Source organism: Lissotriton helveticus, chromosome 3_2, assembly GCF_964261635.1.
Source record: "Lissotriton helveticus chromosome 3_2, aLisHel1.1, whole genome shotgun sequence".
NCBI classification, from domain to species: Eukaryota; Metazoa; Chordata; class Amphibia; order Caudata; family Salamandridae; genus Lissotriton; species Lissotriton helveticus.
In genome coordinates this window covers 266,974,526-266,998,825 of record NC_136062.1, presented here as the reverse complement: position 1 = coordinate 266,998,825, position 24,300 = coordinate 266,974,526, and positions in this window count along the sequence as shown.

Below are 24,300 nucleotides of genomic sequence, written 5' to 3'. Positions count from 1 at the left end.
GACTATGGGAACGCACTATACGCAGGAACCACAGCCAAACTTCAGAAACGACTGCAGCGAATACATAACGCCTCGGCACAACTCATCCTCGACGTCCCTCGCCACAGCCACCTATCGGCCCACCTGAAAAACCTGCACTGGCTCCCCGTTAGAAAGAGGATCACGTTCAGGCTCCTCACCCACGCACACAAAGCACTCCACGACATGGGCCCCAAATACCTCAACAACCACCTCTCGTTCTACTCTCTTACCCGCCAACTCCAATCCGCCAGCCTCGCCCTCGCAACCGTCCCACGGATCCGCAGAGCCACCGCCGGAGGACGATCATTCTCCTACCTAGCCGCCGAGACATGGAACTCCCTCCCCGCTCACCTACGACTGATCCAGGACCATCTCACCTTGAGGAAACACCTCAAGACCTGGCTATTCGAGCAGTAGCGGCACCCCTCCTCTTCCTCAGCGCCTTAAGACCCTCGCGGGTGAGTAGCGCTCTCTATAAATGTATTGATTGATTGATTGATTGAGATCTTTTAAACCCGATAATGGTGTGAGAGAGCTTCTGTGAAGAGAAGCTATCTCCATTCGTCAAGTAAGAAAATGTAAACCTTTTTCATGCACGCTTTTCAGCATTCAGTCAGCACGTCAGCGAGCAGCATCTTTGAGACCTGTCAGCAGCCTAACTCCACTTGTTAGCAAGTAGTTCTGGACTTATCTATTATGGACTAAGGGGCACATGCATCATCAGAAATTGCATTCGCAAACAGTGCGAATCGCTAAAATTGCCAGTTTGCGAATGCAATTTCTGATTTTGGAATGCATCATTTTTTTTCCAAAATAGGAATCGCAATTGGCTGTGCGATTCCTTATTTATTCGCAAACGGCTTTGCGAGTTTTTTTAAAAATCGCAATTTTAAAGAATCCTTAAAAAAATTGCAAAAACTGGAATGCATGAAAATTCGCTATTGGCGATTTTCATAGAAATCGCAATTAAGAATTCCTAAAACTAGAAGAAGTGTGAGCAGGTGGTATTTTTTTTTTTCTTTCAAAACATGTGCAAATGATTGGGCAACTATAAAAGGGGTTCCACAGTCCCTCAGGAACTCTTCCAGGATGGCAGCAGTCATTGTGCTGGCACGTAGGTGGCGTTTGAGAGCAGCAGGGAGGAGGAGAAGAATACTCAATAAAAGAATATTTAGATTGCGCATCACTTTGCTTGGGCAGACACAGGCAGACATATATGATACGTATAGGCTTAATGCAGACTCAATTTTAGAGCTGATAGCAGAATTAGACCCCATATTGCATAGGCAAACGCGTAGGACTCAAGCCATACCCACCCATGTACAGGTGTTATGTTGTCTTCATCTTCTAGCCTCTGGCACCTTTCAAGGTGTCATTGCTGTTGCGGGGGGGGGGGTTCACAGAGTGCATTGTCTAGATTTTTTATGACTTTCTCAATGCAATGCTCCATAGGATAAACCATCACATAAAGTTTCCTACCACTCAGCAGGAGTTGCTTCAGACAAAATTAGACTTTTACAACATGGCACATTTCCCACATTTAATAGGATGTGTTGATGGAACACATGTTCCCATTTGTCCCCCTTCTGCAAATGAGTATATTTTAGAAACAGGAAAAATTATCATTCTTTAAATATTCAAGCAATCTGCAATGCAAAAGGAATCATCACTGACTTAGTTGCCAGTTACCCAGGGAGTGCCCATGACTCGTACATTTTTAAACATAGTGCCATCCATGCTCGCCTGCTTTCTGGAGAATTTGGAGATGGATATTTACTAAGTAAATGTAATTAATCAATGTGAAATGTATTTTACTATTATGCTTTGGCATTAAATTGGTACTCATTTCCAACTTTTACCTTAAAACATAGGAGATAGTGCATATGGTGTGAGGTCATACATACTCACACCTTCCCTGACTCCAACAACCCACAAAGAACAGCAGTACAACCATGCCCATATCTCAACCCGCAGTATCATAGAGAGGACTTTTGGTGTTATGAAGTCTAGGTTCCGCATACTGCATAAGACTGGTGGAGCATTGCAATATCGTCCGGATATTTTCTGCATAATAGTTGCAACATGTGCTATCCTGCACAACCTAGCTATTAGGAGAGGCCTTGAACTTGATATGGAGGATGTGCTACCAAATAATGACAACCAGCCTCAACAACCCCATGCAAGATTACATGGACCTGACGCAGCAGAAGGGAGGAGAAGAAGGGCAGAAATTACTCAACATTATTTTTAAGAAAAGGTGAGATTAATGTCATTTTTTATTCGAATTATTTTTTAATTTATTGTTCAAATCAAAGGAAGAGCTTGGTACTTCAAAAACATTACTGCATGTAATTTGAAAAGAAAACATAAACTTTTAGCAAACTTTAATCAGTCAAGGTCCACTTTTAAGCATTTTAAGAAATCATGAACATACTGACAAATTATTACAGGTAATCATTTCTTCCTTCCGCGCAAACCTAAAGCTTTGGTTTTCACATTCTCGGAAATTATAGGTTTTCTTGTGTTTATGTCTTGGCCTCTTGCGCTACGGCATTCAGACACTTCTTTTGGTTTAATTTTGACACTGCTTCCATCACAATCAATGTTTAAACCCCCTTCAACAGATTTATTAAGGTTTTCTTTAGGTTGCATCTCAATAGCAGCACTTTTCATAGACATCATACCTTCACAAAGCTCCCCACAACATTGTCTAATGTCCTTCTGAATGGAAATTGTATGTTTAATAAGTCGTGCATTGCTGGTAGTCACTCTATTCAAAGCCCTGGCATATGTGTGCATGCTCATCATTGTTCTCATGTGTCTATTGCAATTTGCAATCTTCTGTCCTTCCATGCCATGACAAATAGTCTCCAATGCATTTGCTATGCGGTCAAAATTGTCACATGACGCCTTATGTGCACCTTCAATCACTTTTGTTAATGTAGTCAAACTTTTACTCATTGCACTGATGTCTTCACTGATATGACTCAGTTTGCCCTTCATAATCCTCATATCCTTCCCTTGCAGACGCTGCACTTTCAATAACTTTATTTCTACATCACTTGCATGGGCGTTATCTTCTATGGAGTTACTTTGATTTGAAGACCTTGGCCTTCTTCTGAAGAACTTTTGAAGCTTTCTGCGACGACTTGACTGTTTATTTGAAGTGCCAGTGATTCCTGCATTATGCTGTTCAAGTTCTGGGACATTATGTTCTTCTTCAGTGTCTGAATTCTGAAGCTTACGCACTCTCTTTCTACCTTGCAATATGTGCACAGTTGGTGAAGATGTATCAGAGTTTTGATCTAATGTGTTCTGTAAATCCATGTTGGTGTCTTCAAAATTTTTTTTTTCTGTTTCCTTATCAACATCTATAAATGATAAAGTGCATTCAGTATATAAATGTATTGAAATGACATGTTTGAAAAAGCACTGCAATGCACATTTGTTTGTTAATAAACATGCTAAATGCATGCATTTGAACTATCTCATTAGTGATGTGTTATTTTTTTTAATAAAAAAATGATTTTTTAAGACATTTTACTAATCATGTTAGAAAAACTACAAGTCCCATGATGCACTGCTTCCTTCATGATAATGCCTTTTAAACCACCATATGCCAAAGCAAAGTGTACAATTCTTTAGGGGTTTGAACATGAGCAGTAATAAAATGTGTAATTGCATCCTGCAACCTCATGTACTTACAATGTAAAATATATTACAGACAAAAATCTTACCTTGTGAAGTGCCAGAATGCTCAGAGGTGTCTATTTGAATCACTCCAATGACTGCTTCTGTCACAAGGGTCCCCTCAACCAAATCCTCCAGGGGGGTAGTTGGTCTGTCCCTGGGAGTGCCTCCACCAGTTCTGTTGGCACTTTTGATCCTTGTCGCAATCCTTTCTTTTGCGCGAGAGCGTAAGTCATACCACCGTTTTTGCAGGTTGGTGATATCTCAGTGGGCAACCCCCACAGCATTTACTTTTGCTTGTATAGCCAGCCAAAGTTTTATTTTGACTGCTTCTGGAACCTTCAATTTTTTTTGCAAATATTTTTTTATTGCAGCAAAATCAGGGAAGCATACAGTATATTCAAACCTCTCTCCTTGGTTCTCAGTTGATGTGCCGCCCCCTCATCCCAGTATCACACAGCCATTCAGCTCACACCCCGGAGGTTGAGCGGCAATATCACGGTGGGAATAGAAATTGCGCTGGAGCATTCTGCATATGTCCATAGCCACCAATCGGGTGAGGAATGGCCGGGCTGCTTTTGGTCCTAACATTCCCTTCTCCCTGTCCCAAGTCCAGGTAAACCAGGAGTCACTTTTCACCCATCTTGAACAACCCCCCCCCCCTCCCCCGCAACACCCTCATCCCCATCTACCCCTCCACCCTCGTCCAGGACTACCCCTATCCGCCCTCCCGCCCCCGCCCAGGCCCCCGACCCCCCAGGCGTGCCAGAGTATCACCTAATCAAATTCTCAACCCCACCAACAAGACCAGATCCGGAACATAGCACCAGGATTTACCATCGACCATTCGTAAGTCCTCACATTGGAACGCAAAGGTAGGGAAGCAGCAAATCGGGTCTAAGCCGTCCCCCCGTCAGGTGGGCGCTCCGCCGGTGCCGGACTATGTACCGGGGAGTCCTCCTCTTCCATGTCCAGGAGCGTGAGACCTAGGACCATCCCCTCCCACACCCTGGCTCTCTCCAGTGCTGTGTCGTTGCCTATCCTGAGCGCGGCCCGCAGGTGAAGCTCAGCCTCACATCTAGCCCATTTATGCAGCTCAGCCCTCCAGCGCCCTACCACGGGGCCCCGGGACGCCTTCCATTGGGACGTGATGGCCCGTTTCGCCAGGATGAGCCCCAAGTCCAGAAACTTGCTAGTGACTTTGTTTTTTGATGTGTGTGGGAACCAGTGTAATATGCAATGCGCCATGGTGAGTTGCAGGTCCCTCTCCGTCACCTCCCTTAGAACCTCCACTACTTCCTCCCAAAAGGGCCCCAGCTCAGGACAGGACCAGAACATGTGTTGGAAGTCGGCGGGATCTGCCGGGCAACGCGGACAGGACGCCGGGTGGGCCGGGAAGTACTTATGCAATTTGTCAGGGGTCAGGTAGGCCCTATGCAGGACATAAAAGTGCACCAGCTGGAACCTCGCGTTGCGCGTGCCATTCCGGGTCCCCACCAGTATGCCCTTCCATGCCTCCTCGGGGATCTCAGTCGCCAAATCAGCCTCCCATTTCGCCTTCAAGGCCATCAGTGGAGCGACGGATTCCGAGACCATGCGACGAGACAGGCACGTGACAGCCCTGACCGTCCCCGTCATCATCACGAGGTACTGGCAGCCCAGGGACAATGGTGGCTCCGACATGCCCGTTCCCCAGTGTTTGCAGATCGCCGCCGTTAGAGCCGCATGAAGGAGGAAGTCCCCGCCCGCCAGCTCAAAACGGTCCTGGAGGAGATCGAAGGGCAACATCGCCCCGTTTTCGTACAGATCACCCATGGATGACAGCCCCTGCTGATTCCATCCGTCCAGCCCGCGCCACGAGCCCCCGTGCGGAAGTGCCCCGCAGAGTCTAAGAGGGATCTCAGGTGCGTACGGAAGGACGGGCGGTGCACAAGCGGACCATCTCTTGGTGGATCGTATTGTGCATGCAGGTGTGTTACTCTTTGGCTAAAAAGGTACCTCCTGTTGGGCTGAGGGCCCACTCCACTTGAGCCACTGCGACTACTACTGCCCTGGGCCAAGGAGTCCCCTTGCAGGACATTTGTCAGGCAGCTACGTGGGCCTCGCTGCACACGTTCGCAAGACACTACTGCCTGGACAGCAAAGTCCGGAGGGATGGCTTCTTTGGCTGTTCCGTCCTCCAGGATTTTCTGGTGTGATTATTGGTTCGCAGACCCACCACCGGGGTTGGTATTGCTGGGGTATCTATTCTAAGGTAAGGAATCTATCACTAACGTATCTCTTTCAGATGCACAAGTTACTACTTGTGTAACGATATATCTTTAAGAGACATTAGTTAGTGATAGATTCCTTACCGACTCACCCATCCTCCCAGTTCTGCGAAATGATTTCTAGGGTTAAGGTCATCCCCTTTCAGGGCCCTAGTTTCATGGCACCAGTGTTGGTTCTATCATGGCTCTGCGTATCTGGCAAGGAAAAGCTGTGTATAAGAACTGTCGTCAGCGCGCGAGGGCGGCATCTAAGTACTCCGGCGACGTCATTCCGGTGCTAACGCCGACGACGGACGCGGAGCCTCCTACGACGCTACCGACGCGCAGGGGTATTGCTACGCAAAAGTTTCCCGATCCAGTCTGACACCTGGGGATATTCTAAGGTAAGGAATCTATCACTTACTAATGTCTCTAACAGATATATTGTTACACAAGTAGTAACTTGTGCTTTAGGGGCATTACAGGTAGGTTAAAGGTTGGGACCAATGGGTCCCTTCCCTAGCGTGGGTACACCCCCTATTATGCCACCCTCCTGTGGGAGGGGGCATTAGCCTCACCCTGGTTGGCTGGGCCCCCCCCATCTGCAAGATGGCGAGGACTCGGAGTAGTGCTTCACCTCGCCTCGCCACCTAAGGGGTGGAGTTGGCAGAGGTGGGCACACCTCTCTTCCTCATTTTTTTTCCTGACTGTTCTAGCACCCAAAGTGGGGGTTAGAAGTAGTGGGGACCACTTGCTGAAAGCAGCAAGTGGCCTGAGGAAGCTCACAAAGGCGGCAAGCTTCATGGACCTTACCCATCCTGGGAGAGGAGACTTGGCACATCGTCCCAGGATGTGCAGTGTTTCAGGCCCCCGAGAACAGCAGGCTCTTGACCCAGGGGTCCAGAAACATGTCTGGTGGTGGCAGCTGAAAGCAGCCACTCAGCCTGGACACTAGTGGTTGGTTGTTTTTCAGGGGACATCTCGAAATGCCCTCTATGTGCATTTTTCTTTAAATACCTCACTGGCATCAGTGTGGGTTTAATGTGCTGAGAAGTTTGATACCAAACTTCTCAGTTTTCAGTGTATCCAGGGAAACCTACCAAATCCACACATTTTTGAAATTTAGAGACTCGGGGGAGTCCAGGAAGGTATGACTTGCGTGGATCCCCCAACATTTCTCTACCCAGAGTGCCCTGCAAACCTCAAATTTAGCTGAAAAAAAAAACATGTTCCACATATTTCTGGGTGGAATCACCGTGCCGGCACAAATGTCCTACCCCACAGCGTTCCCCTCAGTTTCCCAAGTAAATTGATACCTAACTTGTGTGGGTGGGGCAAGGGCCTGTGACTGGGAAGAGCCCAAAACATAAGGAATAAGGGTATAGCACAGAGAATTCTAAGCACAATTTTATTTTTTTAAATAAGTTTTTAGCAAATTCTGCATTGGACACTGTAGGAAAACGAGGCAGCATCTGTGAGGCCTGCACAAATAACATGACTACATTTAGCCTTCCCTGGGAACCAAACACTCAATTGTAGCGCCAGACTCTCAAAGGGTAGTGTTGCAGAGCAGTCTGAGGCTTACTCAAGGGAGGTGGTGTGGGCTAGTAATTGCCATTTGCAGGTGCGCAAAAATAACAATAATTGATTATCCAGTCTGTACTTTGCTTTATAAAAGTGAGAGTACATTTATTAAACACACACACTACTCAATACCATGCACCAATGTACAAATATACATAAGCTGTTGGAATTACTTTGTTACATTGCATAACATCTCCACCCCTCCCGCAGGGAGGATGGGGTCTAGTACCACCACTCCCATGTATGCACATCATCTTGCCCCCAAGGTAGTTAGTTGATCATAACCTGGAGCATGGGTCCTGTGCACTGGCACCTTACCAGTGGCAACTCACCCCATTACCTCAACCAGCATTAAAAATGGGTACACCTGCCTTGGTGACACATAACCCGGACTGAGCATCTCCTACTGACCATAAAGTATGCACCTCTACATTTTAAGGGCTAATAGTCTGGGTTGTTCCTTCACCTAACAGCAGCAGCAGCAAGAACACATGTTTAAGCATCAATTTAGAATAACAGTACTCATCACTTTGTGTATCATTGGAATACATTGCTATTACAGCCCCTAAAGGCATCACAGATGAAATCACAGGATTACGCATATACAGCCAGACACCCTAGCAGGAATGTCTGGTAACATAATCCTACTTTGCTTATGACATTATCTTACACCAGCACTTTACATTACACATGTGACCTTCAGTCCCTCTAAAAGATATAACCATTAGTAAATGTATTTCTGGGGAAATTACATCTCTTAATCTCCAGGGAATGCCTTTCTCCAGACGTCCCCAACTCAGCCCTTCACTCTGAGTAGCACTTCTCCGCACACCCTCAGCTGTAGAACAAATGTTCCAGCCTAGAAAGTCTTTAAATGTTGACTGAGCCCTTGAGGGGTTATTCTTTTCAAGTCCCCATGTGACATGGGGAGGGACTTCCATTTTTCGTGCAGGGGGAAACTGCGTTCTCCGGCAGCTCCCCCTACACCTTGGCACATATGGAGTGGTGACCCCACTCTCCGGGGGCCACCACAAGCAAAAAAAAACGCTGGGTTTCCCTTGCAGGCCGGTCCAGGCCTGCAAAGCATCATGGGTGCTCCCGCATAATTGATGAGCGGCTCTCCCGCTGCTCCGGGGAGAGCCGCGATGTGGGGCTCTGGCCACTTCTGGGCCTCGGTGGAGGGCTCGGTCCCATCCCGACCTCCAGGTGAGTTAGACGTCTCGGGGAGCCCACCCCCGGCCGCTTATGCTCCTTTTCGGGGGCTGGTCCCACCTAGGCCCCTTTCTGTATCCTCTTCCTTTTCCCGGGAAAACATGCCACATGCCAATTCCGTTGGATGGCAGCCCGGGGAGCCCACCCCGGCTGCCCCCGCCGGTTCCCCGCTCAGCCAGCACCCTCGCATGCTGCAGCGGGAGCTGGCCCCTGGCGGGCAGACACGAATGCTAGCCCGGCTCCCGCTGGCCTCGGGGAAGTGCAGCGGCACTTCCCCCCCCTCCTCCTCCTGTAGTTTAGGGCCTGGGGATGGGGTCCCGGGCCCCCTCCATTACTTAGGGGCCCGGGGATGTGGTCCTGGGACCCTAGCGCATAATTTCACGGGGTGCACAACTGCGCACCCCGACTTCCATGGGGCCCGGAGTTGGGGTCCTGGGCCCCTCTCCCTGCAGACCTTCACAGGGAGCGTGATGGCGCTCCCCGACTTGTTCTTCGGTGGGGGCCAGGGTGGGCTCCTGGCACCCCACAAGGCACCTTAACGGGGAGCGCATTGCGCTCCCCGTCTTACCTCTTCACAGGGAGAAGGGGCGCGACGGAGCTCTCCCGCCTCCATCTTCGGTGGGGGCCAGGGTGGGCTCCTGGCCCCCCCCCCCCCGCAGGGCACCTTCACGGGGAGCGCAACGGCGCTCCCCAGCTTCCCTTCACCTTGGGGGCAGCCCTCGGGACCTGACCCACCCCGGGGGCATCTCTGAGACAGGTGGCGGAGCCCCACGCGCTTCGTTGTCGGTCTTCTTAGGGGTCAAAGGTCGCCTACCTTCCGGGGCCATATCTCAGCCCCTTGGGGTCCGATCTGCCCTATTGTCGCGTCTTCTTGCTCCCGGTGGTGCCCCCCTGCCACTGGGAGCACTCTCCTTGGCCCTCTGGGTCTCCAAGAGGGTGCATTCTGCAGGGAGCAGTCTTCAGTGGCTCCCTCTGCCAGTCTTTCGCCTGGCTCTCCTCCTGGGCCTCTCTTCTCCCTGCGCAGAGGCCCCTGTTTCTGCACACTGGTCCTGGGCTCTTCTTCTGGCACTGTTAGGGCCCTGGGGGGCAGTCAGGGGGGTCCTCCTTCCAACTGCCCATTGCCAGGCTCTAGCACCTTCCGCCTCCGCAGACCACACCCCAGAGAGAGCTTCTCTTCCTGTGCAAGCACTTTCTAAAAGTTGAGTAGTGGGCTGGCAGAACGTCTCTGTTGGTCCTATCAGACAGTGACACATCACTTTCCTGCCCCTGTACCTTCCTTCTTGTCCAGCCTCTGGGTTTGTTCAAAATGACATCGTCCAGGGTTTCTGGCCACATGGTCTCTGAAACAAAACCACTACCCTCCTTGGTTCAGCCTGGTGCCTGGCACATAGTGATAGCTGCTGATGGATGAGCCTGTAGCCCCACCCATCTTCTCTTCATGGAGAGGAGGCCTTAGCTTGTGGAAGAAAGGTTGTCAATCCATCCAGCTGAGGTCAGCCCTCAGTCTGGCCCTGGTTATGACGGACTCGGAGAAATGTGACATTTCTGGATGACCCAAAAGCAGTACAAATATGACTTTGGACTCTGCAGAATACTCCTTTTCACATCCGCAATAGTGGACTTTAGTGCGTGTCTGGAATCTGTAGGCCTTATGAAAGTTAAGTTAGCACATGGGCTCCACATCCCCATAGGGGAATAATGAAGTGAAAAACAGTAAAACACACTGACTTTGCCTGGCATGTTCCTTCCCAGTGTATAAAGCCTATTCCATGTCACCACCTCATTCTGCTCAAGTCCTGCCACACCCTTCATCTTATAGCTGCTCCTGGACTGCACACGCTAGGAATCTCCCCTGTGCAGCCCCTACATGTGTGCACACGCATGTACATATGTGTCTGCATGTAACCAGCCCGGAGTCCCTTACTCCAGCTGCTGCCAGTGGCCTGGTCAAGCCAGGGGGACACCAGTAAAATCCCCATGCAGTCTCATACTTTTATTAGATTTTAATATCCATAGCGAGATAAAAGATAGCATGGAGGTTCAATCCTTCCTGACTGATGTATCTCTGCTGGGACTGAAACAGTGTAATAGTGGGCCCACGCATTTGGCGGGTCATACTTTAGACTTGGTTCTTTCCAATTTTCCGGGTATTAAGTGCTATGTGCCCAAACAGATTAACTGGACAGATCATTTTATTCTAGAGTTTTCAATGCCGAAAATTGATATATTTTCTAATCGCCCTTCACAGATCCCGGTTCGGCGAAGGCAATGGCATAAAATATCTGATGAAACCTTTAAGAAGGTCTATGTTGCCCTGAAAATTCAAACCACTGAAGACATTGATTCTGCCCTATTCAAATATGAATCTGCCACTCGCACTGCAGTGGAGCAGATTGCCCCACTTAAAATATGTAAAAGCCGTCCTGCAAGAAAACAGGAAATCTGTTTTTTTGAAGAACTGCGGTGCCTTAAGCGTACCGCCAGGAAATCTGAGAAAGTTTGGAGAAAGTCGCACTTGGAGGTGGATAAAACCAATTACCAGATGGCAATAAACATCTACCATAAAGCCATCCGATTTGCATGCAAGACCTATGTTACCTCACAATTGGAGGCGGCAGGTAACGATCCGAAAGTGCTATTTCAAATTGTAAACACCTTTCTAAAACCAGTGGCATGTGAAAGTGCGGACATGTCGTCCCAACAACTATGTGACGACATCTCAAGTTTTTTCACCGATAAGATTGACGCTATCTGTGAGAAAATTGAGGCATCTATTCCACCTATAAATAGTCATGATATTCACATGCCGGTGCAAGCAGTTGCTGCCAATTCTGATTTATTTCTCAACTTTCCTAATATCACTCTGCCAGGGGTAGAGATGTTGATCGATAACATCAAAAGTGGGAGCCCTTCCGATCTACTACCAGCAAGATTAATGGGAGCGGTGGGGAGAGTACTTGGTCCGGATATTCAGAGCCTGGTGAACCTCTCGTTAAAAACGGGACATGTCCCACGAGAGTGGAAAAAGGCTCTAGTTAGACCTATTCGGAAGAACATCACCATCCCATGGACCAACATGTCCAATCTTAGACCCATCTCCCTGCTGCCTTTTCTGGGTAAAATCATTGAGAAGCATACTAATAAGCATTTGTCCAACTTCCTGGAACAATCGGGAAGCCTTGATACTTCACAGTCAGGTTTCAGGCCAAAATATAGTACTGAAACGGCCCTGCTGTCGATAACTGATGACCTCCGTATGTACCAGGACAGGGGTATTTCCGTTGTCCTGGTGCTACTGGATTTATCGGCAGCGTTCGATACCATTTCTCATAAGATCTTGATCGAACGGCTGACTGTGAATGGACGGGGTGGCAAGGCGCTGGACTGGATAAAGAGCTTTCTCTCCGACCCTACCCAATGTGTCACCATGGGTGATTTCCGGTCGGATGAGGTTAAGACCACCAAGGGGGTGCCACAGGGCTCGTGCTTGAGCCCAACTCTTTTTAACACCTATGTGGCACCCCTGGCAGATATAACAAGAGCTTTTGGTTTCTGTCCAGTGTCCTATGCTGACGATACCCAGCTGCTTTTTCCATTTAAATCGCTGACCCCGGAGATTATACAATCTTTCTCCGAGGGGATGAAAGCAGTATCCCAGTGGATGTCTTCCAACTTTTTTCAGTGCAATGTTGGTAAGACTGAGCTGATGCTTTTCGGTGAGGCCAAGATACTATGGTCCCCTGACTGGTGGCCATTAGATCTGGGACCAGTTCCCGAACCAAAACAAGTAATCAAGAACCTTGGGGTATGTCTGGAGCCGGAGCTGACTATGAAACAACATGGAAATAATACGGTGGGGTCCTGTTTCCATGTGATAGGACTCCTCCGTAGGATATTCCCGCTCCTTCCGGACTCCATTAGAAGGACTCTGGTTCAGGCTCTAGTGATCAGCCGACTTGATTACTGTAATGGTCTCCTGGTGTCTGCAAATGAAGAGGTGCTGGACCGACTGCAGGTGGTACAAAACACAGCAGCCAGGCTAGTCCTCAATGCTCCCCCCAGATCTTCCTCTAAACCTCTGTTGGAAAAACTTCATTGGTTATCCATTCGCCAAAGAGTGAAATTTAAGACATGCTGCATTGTACATAAAGGATTACATGATTTAGGACCTGTCTATTTGGCTAATAAATTTGTTCCATATGTTCCCACTCATACCCTTAGGTCAAGTGAGCAGCTGCTGCTAAGGGTACCCAAGATCAGCAGGACCAGACTGGGTGGCAAGGCTTTGTCAGTGGTGGGTCCTATTTTGTGGAACAGCCTTCCTCTCCAACTAAGACAGTCTTCCGACCATTTTGCTTTCAGAAAGCAACTGAAAACCTTCTTGTTTAGGTCTAATTAGTTAGGCTATGAGATACTTAAATATCAGCTAATTTGTGCGTTCTGGTGTTGTATTATTACCATTGTCCTGGCCTATGCTTCTGTTGTCTTTCAGCGCGGAGATACTTCTCCGGGAGTTTATTCAAGCGCTATATAAACCCGCAAATAAATACTTCCTGAGTTCACTGTGGGTGAGTCCCAACTTATGAGGCTCCCCCACAGTAAAAGCTCCACAATTAGGTGCTTAAAAAGCAAGTAAATCGGGCAGCCTAGAGTGTCAGAACCACATTCTAACAGACACCCACACAAGTGAGGTATAATTGTACTTGGGACTCTAAGGAGAACGCTGTGGGGTAGGACATTTGTGCCGTCATGGTGATTCCACACAAAAGTATGTGGAAAATGTGTTTTTTTCAGCTAAATTTGAGGTTTGCAGGGGATTCTGGGTAGGGATCCACACAAACGATACCTCATTGGACTCCCCAAGGGGTGTCTAGTTTTCAGAAATGTGTGGGTTATGGTAGGTTTCTCATGATGGCGGCAAGCCCAGGGCCAAAAAAAACAGCCCCCCCCCCCAAAATAAAAACAGGTAGTTTTGTTCTAGGTAATTTTGAAGTCTTCACAGTACGATTTGGGTCATTTCCTGAGGCAGCCACTATGCCTACCCACACAAATGAGGTACTATTTTTATCGAGAGACCTGGGGGAACACTGGGTGGTAGGAAATTTGTGTCAGCCGATGATCCTACAACTTCCCCACACAGAAATGTGAGAAATAATGATTTTTTTAAACAGAATTTGAGGTTTGCAGGGTATTCAGGGTAGGGAAATGTTGGGGGACCAACGCAAGCCATACCTTGCTGGACTCCTTCCAGTGTCTAGTATTTATAAAGGTGTGGGTTTTGTAGGTTTCCCTAAATGGCCGCCGAGCCCGGGGCCAAAAACCCAGGTGACGCCCCTTGCGAAACCAGGTTGTTTTGTGATAGTGTCAGGACCCCCTTGTAAGCTCCTGTGTCTATTTGAAAACAGCCCTAAAAAGAAGACTTGACATGAGTAAATACCCACACTGGTGGAGGCTGAATCCGGTGTGGAATGCAGCTTTACAATCCATTTTGCGGAAGATGCAAGTTCCGCTTGGCCGATGCAGCAAAAGAAAGTAGTTCATTTCCTGGTTGGGTTCTCGGTCTAGTTGATTTGACTCGAGATTCCCAAGCAGGAACAATGCACCTGCGCAAGCTATGCACGGCGCACTTCAACCGTTTTCAGTCAGGAGCAGTAGCGTATTTTAGAGCTCTGACTGGACTTCTTTTCAGTGTTAGGTTTTGGATATTTTTAGCAACTGTTCCGCTTGTGTACACCACAACGCTTCTTTACTATAGCTCAAGCGTCAAGATAACCTTTGGTGAAATATTTTCCTTCTCTCAGAATTGCCGTCAGTGTTCAGGAGCGGTTTCCAGCATTAGTGAAGAGCCTGTGAGACCTGACCCCAGGTCACCCCCCATGCCGCACGGCTCCTCGTAACTGAACGAGTCTCTGCCCTCTGCCCCGCCGCTGCCGAGGGTTCACCGCTGGTATCCGGTAACTGGGTCTCCCTCTCGGTACTTGCTGTACTTTGCTGTATTTCCCCTCTGTACTTGCTGTGGACTGTATACTGTATATTGTAATGTATTTTTTATCGTATTGTCAGGCGCTCCTCGCGCCCCTGCCTTGTGCCCTTGTGCCGCTACCCGCTTCCCGCCACTGCTCCCCTGCGGCCCGCCCCCTTTTTTCTTCTGTTTCCCCTGCCCTCGCCCATTGGCCGCCCCGCTCCCGCCTCCCAGCTGCTCCTCCCTCCCACTTCACCTCTTATGGAGGCCGCGCCGCTGGCGCGCCGATGGTGCGCCAAAGGCAAGCCTGTCTGCACCTGTCCACGCCTGGACTGCGCCCAGCACCAGACCCCCTGGCCCACGCCGGCGCCAAGGCGCCCGACTGAGATACGACACCACCACCCTCAATGCACTCAACACCGGACGACCATCCGCCTGCTACCGAGCAACCCCGAAGCGAAACCCATGGACCCTTCACCTGCCAAACCTGCAAATTCACCTGCCTCCCAAACTACACCCAGCACGTCGAACCCAGCAACAACAACATCAACCATCTCAAGTGCATCCTCCTCAACACCCGCTCCGTCCACAAACACGCCATCGAACTCTGGGACCTTCTCGACACAACGGCACCAGACGTCGCCTTCCTCACGGAAACCTGGATGAACGCCTCCTCGGCCCCCGACATCGCCATAGCCATCCCGGACGGCTGCAAGATCACCCGGAAGGACCACATCAACCAAACCGGAGGAGGAATCGCCATCATCTACAGGAACACCATCAACGTCACGACCAACGCGAGGACACACTCTCCACCGCTGAACACCTACACTTCCAGATCCGCACCGACCCCAAAACCACACTCAGAGGAACCCTCGTCTACAGACCCCTGGGCCCGTGCACACAATTCAGCGATACCATCGCCAACTTTGACAGCCCGCATGCACTAACCTCACCAGAATACATCCTCCTAGGGGACCTGAACTTCCACCTAGAGAACAACAACGACAGCAACACTACCACCCTGCTCGCCAACCTCGCCAACCTCGGACTCAAACAACTGGTGAACACCCCCACCCACTACGCCAGCCACATGCTGGACCCCATCTTCTCTGCCAGCAACCACGTCTCCTTCAGCCACTCTACCGGACTACACTGGACCGACCACAGCTGCATCCATTTCACCTACAAGAAGACCACAACACACCACCGCTCGCTACAGATCCCCCGCAGATGCTGGAGCAAAGTCACAACAGACCAGCTCACCACATCACTGAGACAGAACCCACCAGCTGACACCCCCGACACCAACGACGCAGCCCACAATCTCACACAGTGGATCACCAACTGCGTCGACAACCTCGCGCCGCTGAAGAACCCCCCAGGCAAGAACACCAACAGAATAATGACATGGTTCACCGACGCCCTGAAAGACTCAAAGAAATCATGCCGCACACTCTAAAAAACCTGGCGCCACGAATGGACGACAGAAAACATGACAGCCCTCAAGAACGCCACTCGCGAACACCACCAGCTGATTCGCACCACCAAAAGGACATCAATCAAAGAGCGGCTGGACAACAACACCCACAACAGCAAGGAACTCTTCAGCATCGTAAAAGAGCTCTCCGACCCCAACGCCAGCAACAACGACATCACACCATCACAAGACCTCTGCAACTCCCTAGCCACGTTCTTCTACCGCAAAATCGCAGACATACACAACAGCTTTGACACCCAGACTCCGCCTCCAGTCACCAAACCAACGACCCCCACCACCACCCTAAGCGACTGGACCCCCATCAGCACAGAAGACACCACCCACGTCATGAACACCATCCACTCCGGCTCTCCCTCAGACCCATGCCCCCACCACAACTACAACAAAGCAGACGCCATCATCGCTCCCAACCTCTGGAACGTCATAAACAACTACTTCGCATCAGCCACCTTCCCAGAGAGCTGGAAGCACGCAGAGATCAACACCCTTCTGAAAAAACCCACAGCGGACCCTAAGGACCTCAAGAACTTCCGCCCCATCTCTCTTCTCCCCTTCCCGGCTAAAGTCATCGAGAAGACCGTCAACAAACAGCTGACTGCATTCCTCGAGGCAAACAACTCGCTCGACCCATCCCAGTCCGGATTTCAAGCCAACCACAGCACCGAGACAGCCCTCATCGCAGCCACCGACGACATCAGGACCCTGATGGACAACGGGGAGACAACCACCCTCATCCTCCTAGACCTCTCAGCCGCCTTTGATACCAGCTGCCACAGCACCCTAACAACCCGCCTCTACAACACTAGGATCCAAGGAAAAGCACTAGACTGGATCAGCTCGTTCCTCTCCAACAGAACCCAGAGAGTCCGCCTCCCACCGTTCCGATCCGCGGCCACCAAGATCATCTGCGGCGTACCCCAAGGCTCCTCGCTCAGCCCAACCCTCTTCAATATCTACATCTACATGAGCCTCGCCGCCATCGCACGCAAACACAACCTCAACATCATCTCCTACGCCGACGACACCCAGCTGATACTCTCCCTCACCAAAGACCCAACCACCGCCAAAACCAACCTCCAGGAAGGAATGAAGGAAGTCGCAGAATGGATGAAGCTCAGCCGGTTGAAACTGAACTCAGGCAAAACGGAGGTCCTCATCCTCGGACAATCCCCATCCGCCTGGGACGACTCCTGGTGGCCCACTGCGCTGGGCACCGCACCGGCACTCACGGACCACGCACGCAACCTGGGATTCATCCTGGACTACTCGCTCACTATGACCAAACAAGTCAATGCCATCTCATCCTCCTGCTTCAACACCCTACGCATGCTCCGAAAGATCTTCCGGTGGATTCCCACAGAAACCAGAAAGACGGTCACGCAGGCCCTCGTCACCAGCCGACTGGACTATGGGAACGCACTATACGCAGGAACCACAGCCAAACTTCAGAAACGACTGCAGCGAATACATAACGCCTCGGCACAACTCATCCTCGACGTCCCTCGCCACAGCCACCTATCGGCCCACCTGAAAAACCTGCACTGGCTCCCCGTTAGCAAGAGGATCACGTTCAGGCTCCTCACCCACGCACACAAAGCACTCCACGACATGGGCCCCAAATACCTCAACAACCACCTCTCGTTCTACTCTCTTACCCGCCAACTCCAATCCGCCAGCCTCGCCCTCGCAACCGTCCCACGGATCCGCAGAGCCACCGCCGGAGGACGATCATTCTCCTACCTAGCCGCCGAGACATGGAACTCCCTCCCCGCTCACCTACGACTGATCCAGGACCATCTCACCTTGAGGAAACACCTCAAGACCTGGCTATTCGAGCAGTAGCGGCACCCCTCCTCTTCCTCAGCGCCTTAAGACCCTCGCGGGTGAGTAGCGCTCTCTATAAATGTATTGATTGATTGATTGATTGAGATCTTTTAAACCCGATAATGGTGTGAGAGAGCTTCTGTGAAGAGAAGCTATCTCCATTCGTCAAGTAAGAAAATGTAAACCTTTTTCATGCACGCTTTTCAGCATTCAGTCAGCACGTCAGCGAGCAGCATCTTTGAGACCTGTCAGCAGCCTAACTCCACTTGTTAGCAAGTAGTTCTGGACTTATCTATTATGGACTAAGGGGCACATGCATCATCAGAAATTGCATTCGCAAACAGTGCGAATCGCTAAAATTGCCAGTTTGCGAATGCAATTTCTGATTTTGGAATGCATCATTTTTTTTCCAAAATAGGAATCGCAATTGGCTGTGCGATTCCTTATTTATTCGCAAACGGCTTTGCGAGTTTTTTAAAAATCGCAATTTTAAAGAATCCTTAAAAAAATTGCAAAAACTGGAATGCATGAAAATTCGCTATTGGCGATTTTCATAGAAATCGCAATTAAGAATTCCTAAAACTAGAAGAAGTGTGAGCAGGTGGTATTTTTTTTTTTCTTTCAAAACATGTGCAAATGATTGGGCAACTATAAAAGGGGTTCCACAGTCCCTCAGGAACTCTTCCAGGATGGCAGCAGTCATTGTGCTGGCACGTAGGTGGCGTTTGAGAGCAGCAGGGAGGAGGAGAAGAATACTCAATAAAAGAATATTTAGATTGCGCATCACTTTGCTTGGGCAGACACAGGCAGACATATATGATACGTATAGGCTTAATGCAGACTCAATTTTAGAGCTGATAGCAGAATTAGACCCCATATTGCATAGGCAAACGCGTAGGACTCAAGCCATACCCACCCATGTACAGGTGTTATGTTGTCTTCATCTTCTAGCCTCTGGCACCTTTCAAGGTGTCATTGCTGTTGCGGGGGGGGGGTTCACAGAGTGCATTGTCTAGATTTTTAATGACTTTCTCAATGCAATGCTCCATAGGATAAACCATCACATAAAGTTTCCTACCACTCAGCAGGAGTTGCTTCAGACAAAATTAGACTTTTACAACATGGCACATTTCCCACATTTAATAGGATGTGTTGATGGAACACATGTTCCCATTTGTCCCCCTTCTGCAAATGAGTATATTTTAGAAACAGGAAAAATTATCATTCTTTAAATATTCAAGCAATCTGCAATGCAAAAGGAATCATCACTGACTTAGTTGCCAGTTACCCAGGGAGTGCCCATGACTCGTACATTTTTAAACATAGTGCCATCCATGCTCGCCTGCTTTCTGGAGAATTTGGAGATGGATATTTACTAAGTAAATGTAATTAATCAATGTGAAATGTATTTTACTATTATGCTTTGGCATTAAATTGGTACTCATTTCCAACTTTTACCTTAAAACATAGGAGATAGTGCATATGGTGTGAGGTCATACATACTCACACCTTCCCTGACTCCAACAACCCACAAAGAACAGCAGTACAACCATGCCCATATCTCAACCCGCAGTATCATAGAGAGGACTTTTGGTGTTATGAAGTCTAGGTTCCGCATACTGCATAAGACTGGTGGAGCATTGCAATATCGTCCGGATATTTTCTGCATAATAGTTGCAACATGTGCTATCCTGCACAACCTAGCTATTAGGAGAGGCCTTGAACTTGATATGGAGGATGTGCTACCAAATAATGACAACCAGCCTCAACAACCCCATGCAAGATTACATGGACCTGACGCAGCAGAAGGGAGGAGAAGAAGGGCAGAAATTACTCAACATTATTTTTAAGAAAAGGTGAGATTAATGTCATTTTTTATTCGAATTTTTTTTAATTTATTGTTCAAATCAAAGGAAGAGCTTGGTACTTCAAAAACATTACTGCATGTAATTTGAAAAGAAAACATAAACTTTTAGCAAACTTTAATCAGTCAAGGTCCACTTTTAAGCATTTTAAGAAATCATGAACATACTGACAAATTATTACAGGTAATCATTTCTTCCTTCCGCGCAAACCTAAAGCTTTGGTTTTCACATTCTCGGAAATTATAGGTTTTCTTGTGTTTATGTCTTGGCCTCTTGCGCTACGGCATTCAGACACTTCTTTTGGTTTAATTTTGACACTGCTTCCATCACAATCAATGTTTAAACCCCCTTCAACAGATTTATTAAGGTTTTCTTTAGGTTGCATCTCAATAGCAGCACTTTTCATAGACATCATACCTTCACAAAGCTCCCCACAACATTGTCTAATGTCCTTCTGAATGGAAATTGTATGTTTAATAAGTCGTGCATTGCTGGTAGTCACTCTATTCAAAGCCCTGGCATATGTGTGCATGCTCATCATTGTTCTCATGTGTCTATTGCAATTTGCAATCTTCTGTCCTTCCATGCCATGACAAATAGTCTCCAATGCATTTGCTATGCGGTCAAAATTGTCACATGACGCCTTATGTGCACCTTCAATCACTTTTGTTAATGTAGTCAAACTTTTACTCATTGCACTGATGTCTTCACTGATATGACTCAGTTTGCCCTTCATAATCCTCATATCCTTCCCTTGCAGACGCTGCACTTTCAATAACTTTATTTCTACATCACTTGCATGGGCGTTATCTTCTATGGAGTTACTTTGATTTGAAGACCTTGGCCTTCTTCTGAAGAACTTTTGAAGCTTTCTGCGACGACTTGACTGTTTATTTGAAGTGCCAGTGATTCCTGCATTATGCTGTTCAAGTTCTGGGACATTATGTTCTTCTTCAGTGTCTGAATTCTGAAGCTTACGCACTCTCTTTCTACCTTGCAATATGTGCACAGTTGGTGAAGATGTATCAGAGTTTTGATCTAATGTGTTCTGTAAATCCATGTTGGTGTCTTCAAATTTTTTTTTTCTGTTTCCTTATCAACATCTATAAATGATAAAGTGCATTCAGTATATAAATGTATTGAAATGACATGTTTGAAAAAGCACTGCAATGCACATTTGTTTGTTAATAAACATGCTAAATGCATGCATTTGAACTATCTCATTAGTGATGTGTTATTTTTTTGAATTAAAAAATGATTTTTTTAAGACATTTTACTAATCATGTTAGAAAAACTACAAGTCCCATGATGCACTGCTTCCTTCATGATAATGCCTTTTAAACCACCATATGCCAAAGCAAAGTGTACAATTCTTTAGGGGTTTGAACATGAGCAGTAATAAAATGTGTAATTGCATCCTGCAACCTCATGTACTTACAATGTAAAATATATTACAGACAAAAATCTTACCTTGTGAAGTGCCAGAATGCTCAGAGGTGTCTATTTGAATCACTCCAATGACTGCTTCTGTCACAAGGGTCCCCTCAACCAAATCCTCCAGGGGGGTAGTTGGTCTGTCCCTGGGAGTGCCTCCACCAGTTCTGTTGGCACTTTTGATCCTTGTCGCAATCCTTTCTTTTGCGCGAGAGCGTAAGTCATACCACCGTTTTTGCAGGTTGGTGATATCTCAGTGGGCAACCCCCACAGCATTTACTTTTGCTTGTATAGCCAGCCAAAGTTTTATTTTGACTGCTTCTGGAACCTTCAATTTTTTTTGCAAATATTTTTTTATTGCAGCAAAATCAGGGAAGCATACAGTATATTCAAACCTCTCTCCTTGGTTCTCAGTTGATGTGCCGCCCCCTCATCCCAGTATCACACAGCCATTCAGCTCACACCCCGGAGGTTGAGCGGCAATATCACGGTGGGAATAGAAATTGCGCTGGAGCATTCTGCATATGTCCATAGCCACCAATCGGGTGAGGAATGGCCGGGCTGCTTTTGGTCCTAACATTCCCTTCTCCCTGTCCCAAGTCCAGGTAAACCAGGAGTCACTTTTCACCCATCTTGAACAAACCCCCCCCTCCCCCGCAACACCCTCATCCCCATCTACCCCTCCACCCTCGTCCAGGACTACCCCTATCCGCCCTCCCGCCCCCGCCCAGGCCCCCGACCCCCCAGGCGTGCCAGAGTATCACCTAATCAAATTCTCAACCCCACCAACAAGACCAGATCCGGAACATAGCACCAGGATTTACCATCGACCATTCGTAAGTCCTCACATTGGAACGCAAAGGTAGGGAAGCAGCAAATCGGGTCTAAGCCGTCCCCCCGTCAGGTGGGCGCTCCGCCGGTGCCGGACTATGTACCGGGGAGTCCTCCTCTTCCATGTCCAGGAGCGTGAGACCTAGGACCATCCCCTCCCACACCCTGGCTCTCTCCAGTGCTGTGTCGTTGCCTATCCTGAGCGCGGCCCGCAGGTGAAGCTCAGCCTCACATCTAGCCCATTTATGCAGCTCAGCCCTCCAGCGCCCTACCACGGGGCCCCGGGACGCCTTCCATTGGGACGTGATGGCCCGTTTCGCCAGGATGAGCCCCAAGTCCAGAAACTTGCTAGTGACTTTGTTTTTTGATGTGTGTGGGAACCAGTGTAATATGCAATGCGCCATGGTGAGTTGCAGGTCCCTCTCCGTCACCTCCCTTAGAACCTCCACTACTTCCTCCCAAAAGGGCCCCAGCTCAGGACAGGACCAGAACATGTGTTGGAAGTCGGCGGGATCTGCCGGGCAACGCGGACAGGACGCCGGGTGGGCCGGGAAGTACTTATGCAATTTGTCAGGGGTCAGGTAGGCCCTATGCAGGACATAAAAGTGCACCAGCTGGAACCTCGCGTTGCGCGTGCCATTCCGGGTCCCCTCCAGTATGCCCTTCCATGCCTCCTCGGGGATCTCAGTCGCCAAATCAGCCTCCCATTTCGCCTTCAAGGCCATCAGTGGAGCGACGGATTCCGAGACCATGCGACGAGACAGGCACGTGACAGCCCTGACCGTCCCCGTCATCATCACGAGGTACTGGCAGCCCAGGGACAATGGTGGCTCCGACATGCCCGTTCCCCAGTGTTTGCAGATCGCCGCCGTTAGAGCCGCATGAAGGAGGAAGTCCCCGCCCGCCAGCTCAAAACGGTCCTGGAGGAGATCGAAGGGCAACATCGCCCCGTTTTCGTACAGATCACCCATGGATGACAGCCCCTGCTGATTCCATCCGTCCAGCCCGCGCCACGAGCCCCCGTGCGGAAGTGCCCCGCAGAGTCTAAGAGGGATCTCAGGTGCGTACGGAATCGCAATACCGCATCTCCGGCGATATCTGTTCCAGCATTTTCGGGCCGTCGCAAACTCCTGAGTGAGGTGGAAATCCCCCATCGGTAGTCCCAGGACGATCCGGGACAACACCTGGACCGGACCCGCCGGTTCTCCCGATCCGTCCGCCCCTCTCCTGGCCCGTGCTATCCACTGCGTCAGCCACTGCAGCTGCGCCGCCAAGTAGTAGAGCTCGTAGTCCGGCACTGCCAGTCCGCCGTCCGCTCTAGGGCGGAGAAGTGTGGCATGGGCCACTCTGCGCCTGAAAGCCGATGACCATCGATCGCAGCCGCCGAAAGTAGCTCGCAGGGATCCAGATCGGGAGGGTCCCGAAGAAGTAAAGCAGTCGCGGTAGGGTCACCATCTTGAGTAGCGCCACCCTCCCCATGAGTGATAACGGGAGCGTGCCCCAAAAGTCAAAGTTCCCTTTAGTATGCCTGATCGCCGACCCGATATTCCCCTCAAGGATATCGGCCCTGTCATGGAAGATCGAGGTGCCAAGGTATCGTAGGCTTCTCTCTTCCCAAGTCACGCCCTCCGTAGCTTGCGGGCATGCTCTCCGCGGGCGGGCCGGGAATAGGTGGGACTTCGCCCAGTTCACACGGAGGCCCGAGATACTGCTCAGCGCTTGCAGGAGAGTCTTAGCACCACGCAGGGAGTCCGCCGAGTCCGCCAGGAACATCAGCAGATCATCCGCGTATAATGCGATGTGGTGTACTTGGCCATAGACGTCCAGTCCCTGATACGCCCGGCCCATCCGGGCTCGTGCTGCAAGGGGTTCGACAGCCAAGGCAAACAGCAAGGGGGAAAGAGGGCATCCCTGACGGGTGCCCCTGCCCACCCTGCACATCTCAGAGATCACCCTCCCTGTCCTGACTCTCGCCGTCGCGTTCTGGTAGAGCAGCCTCGTCCAGTCTACGAAGCCATCACCAAGGCCCATCGTTCGTAAAACATGGAAGAGATAAGGCCATTCCAGGCTGTCAAATGCCTTCTCCATATCGACAGCAAACACCACCACTTCGTCACCGTCATAGGT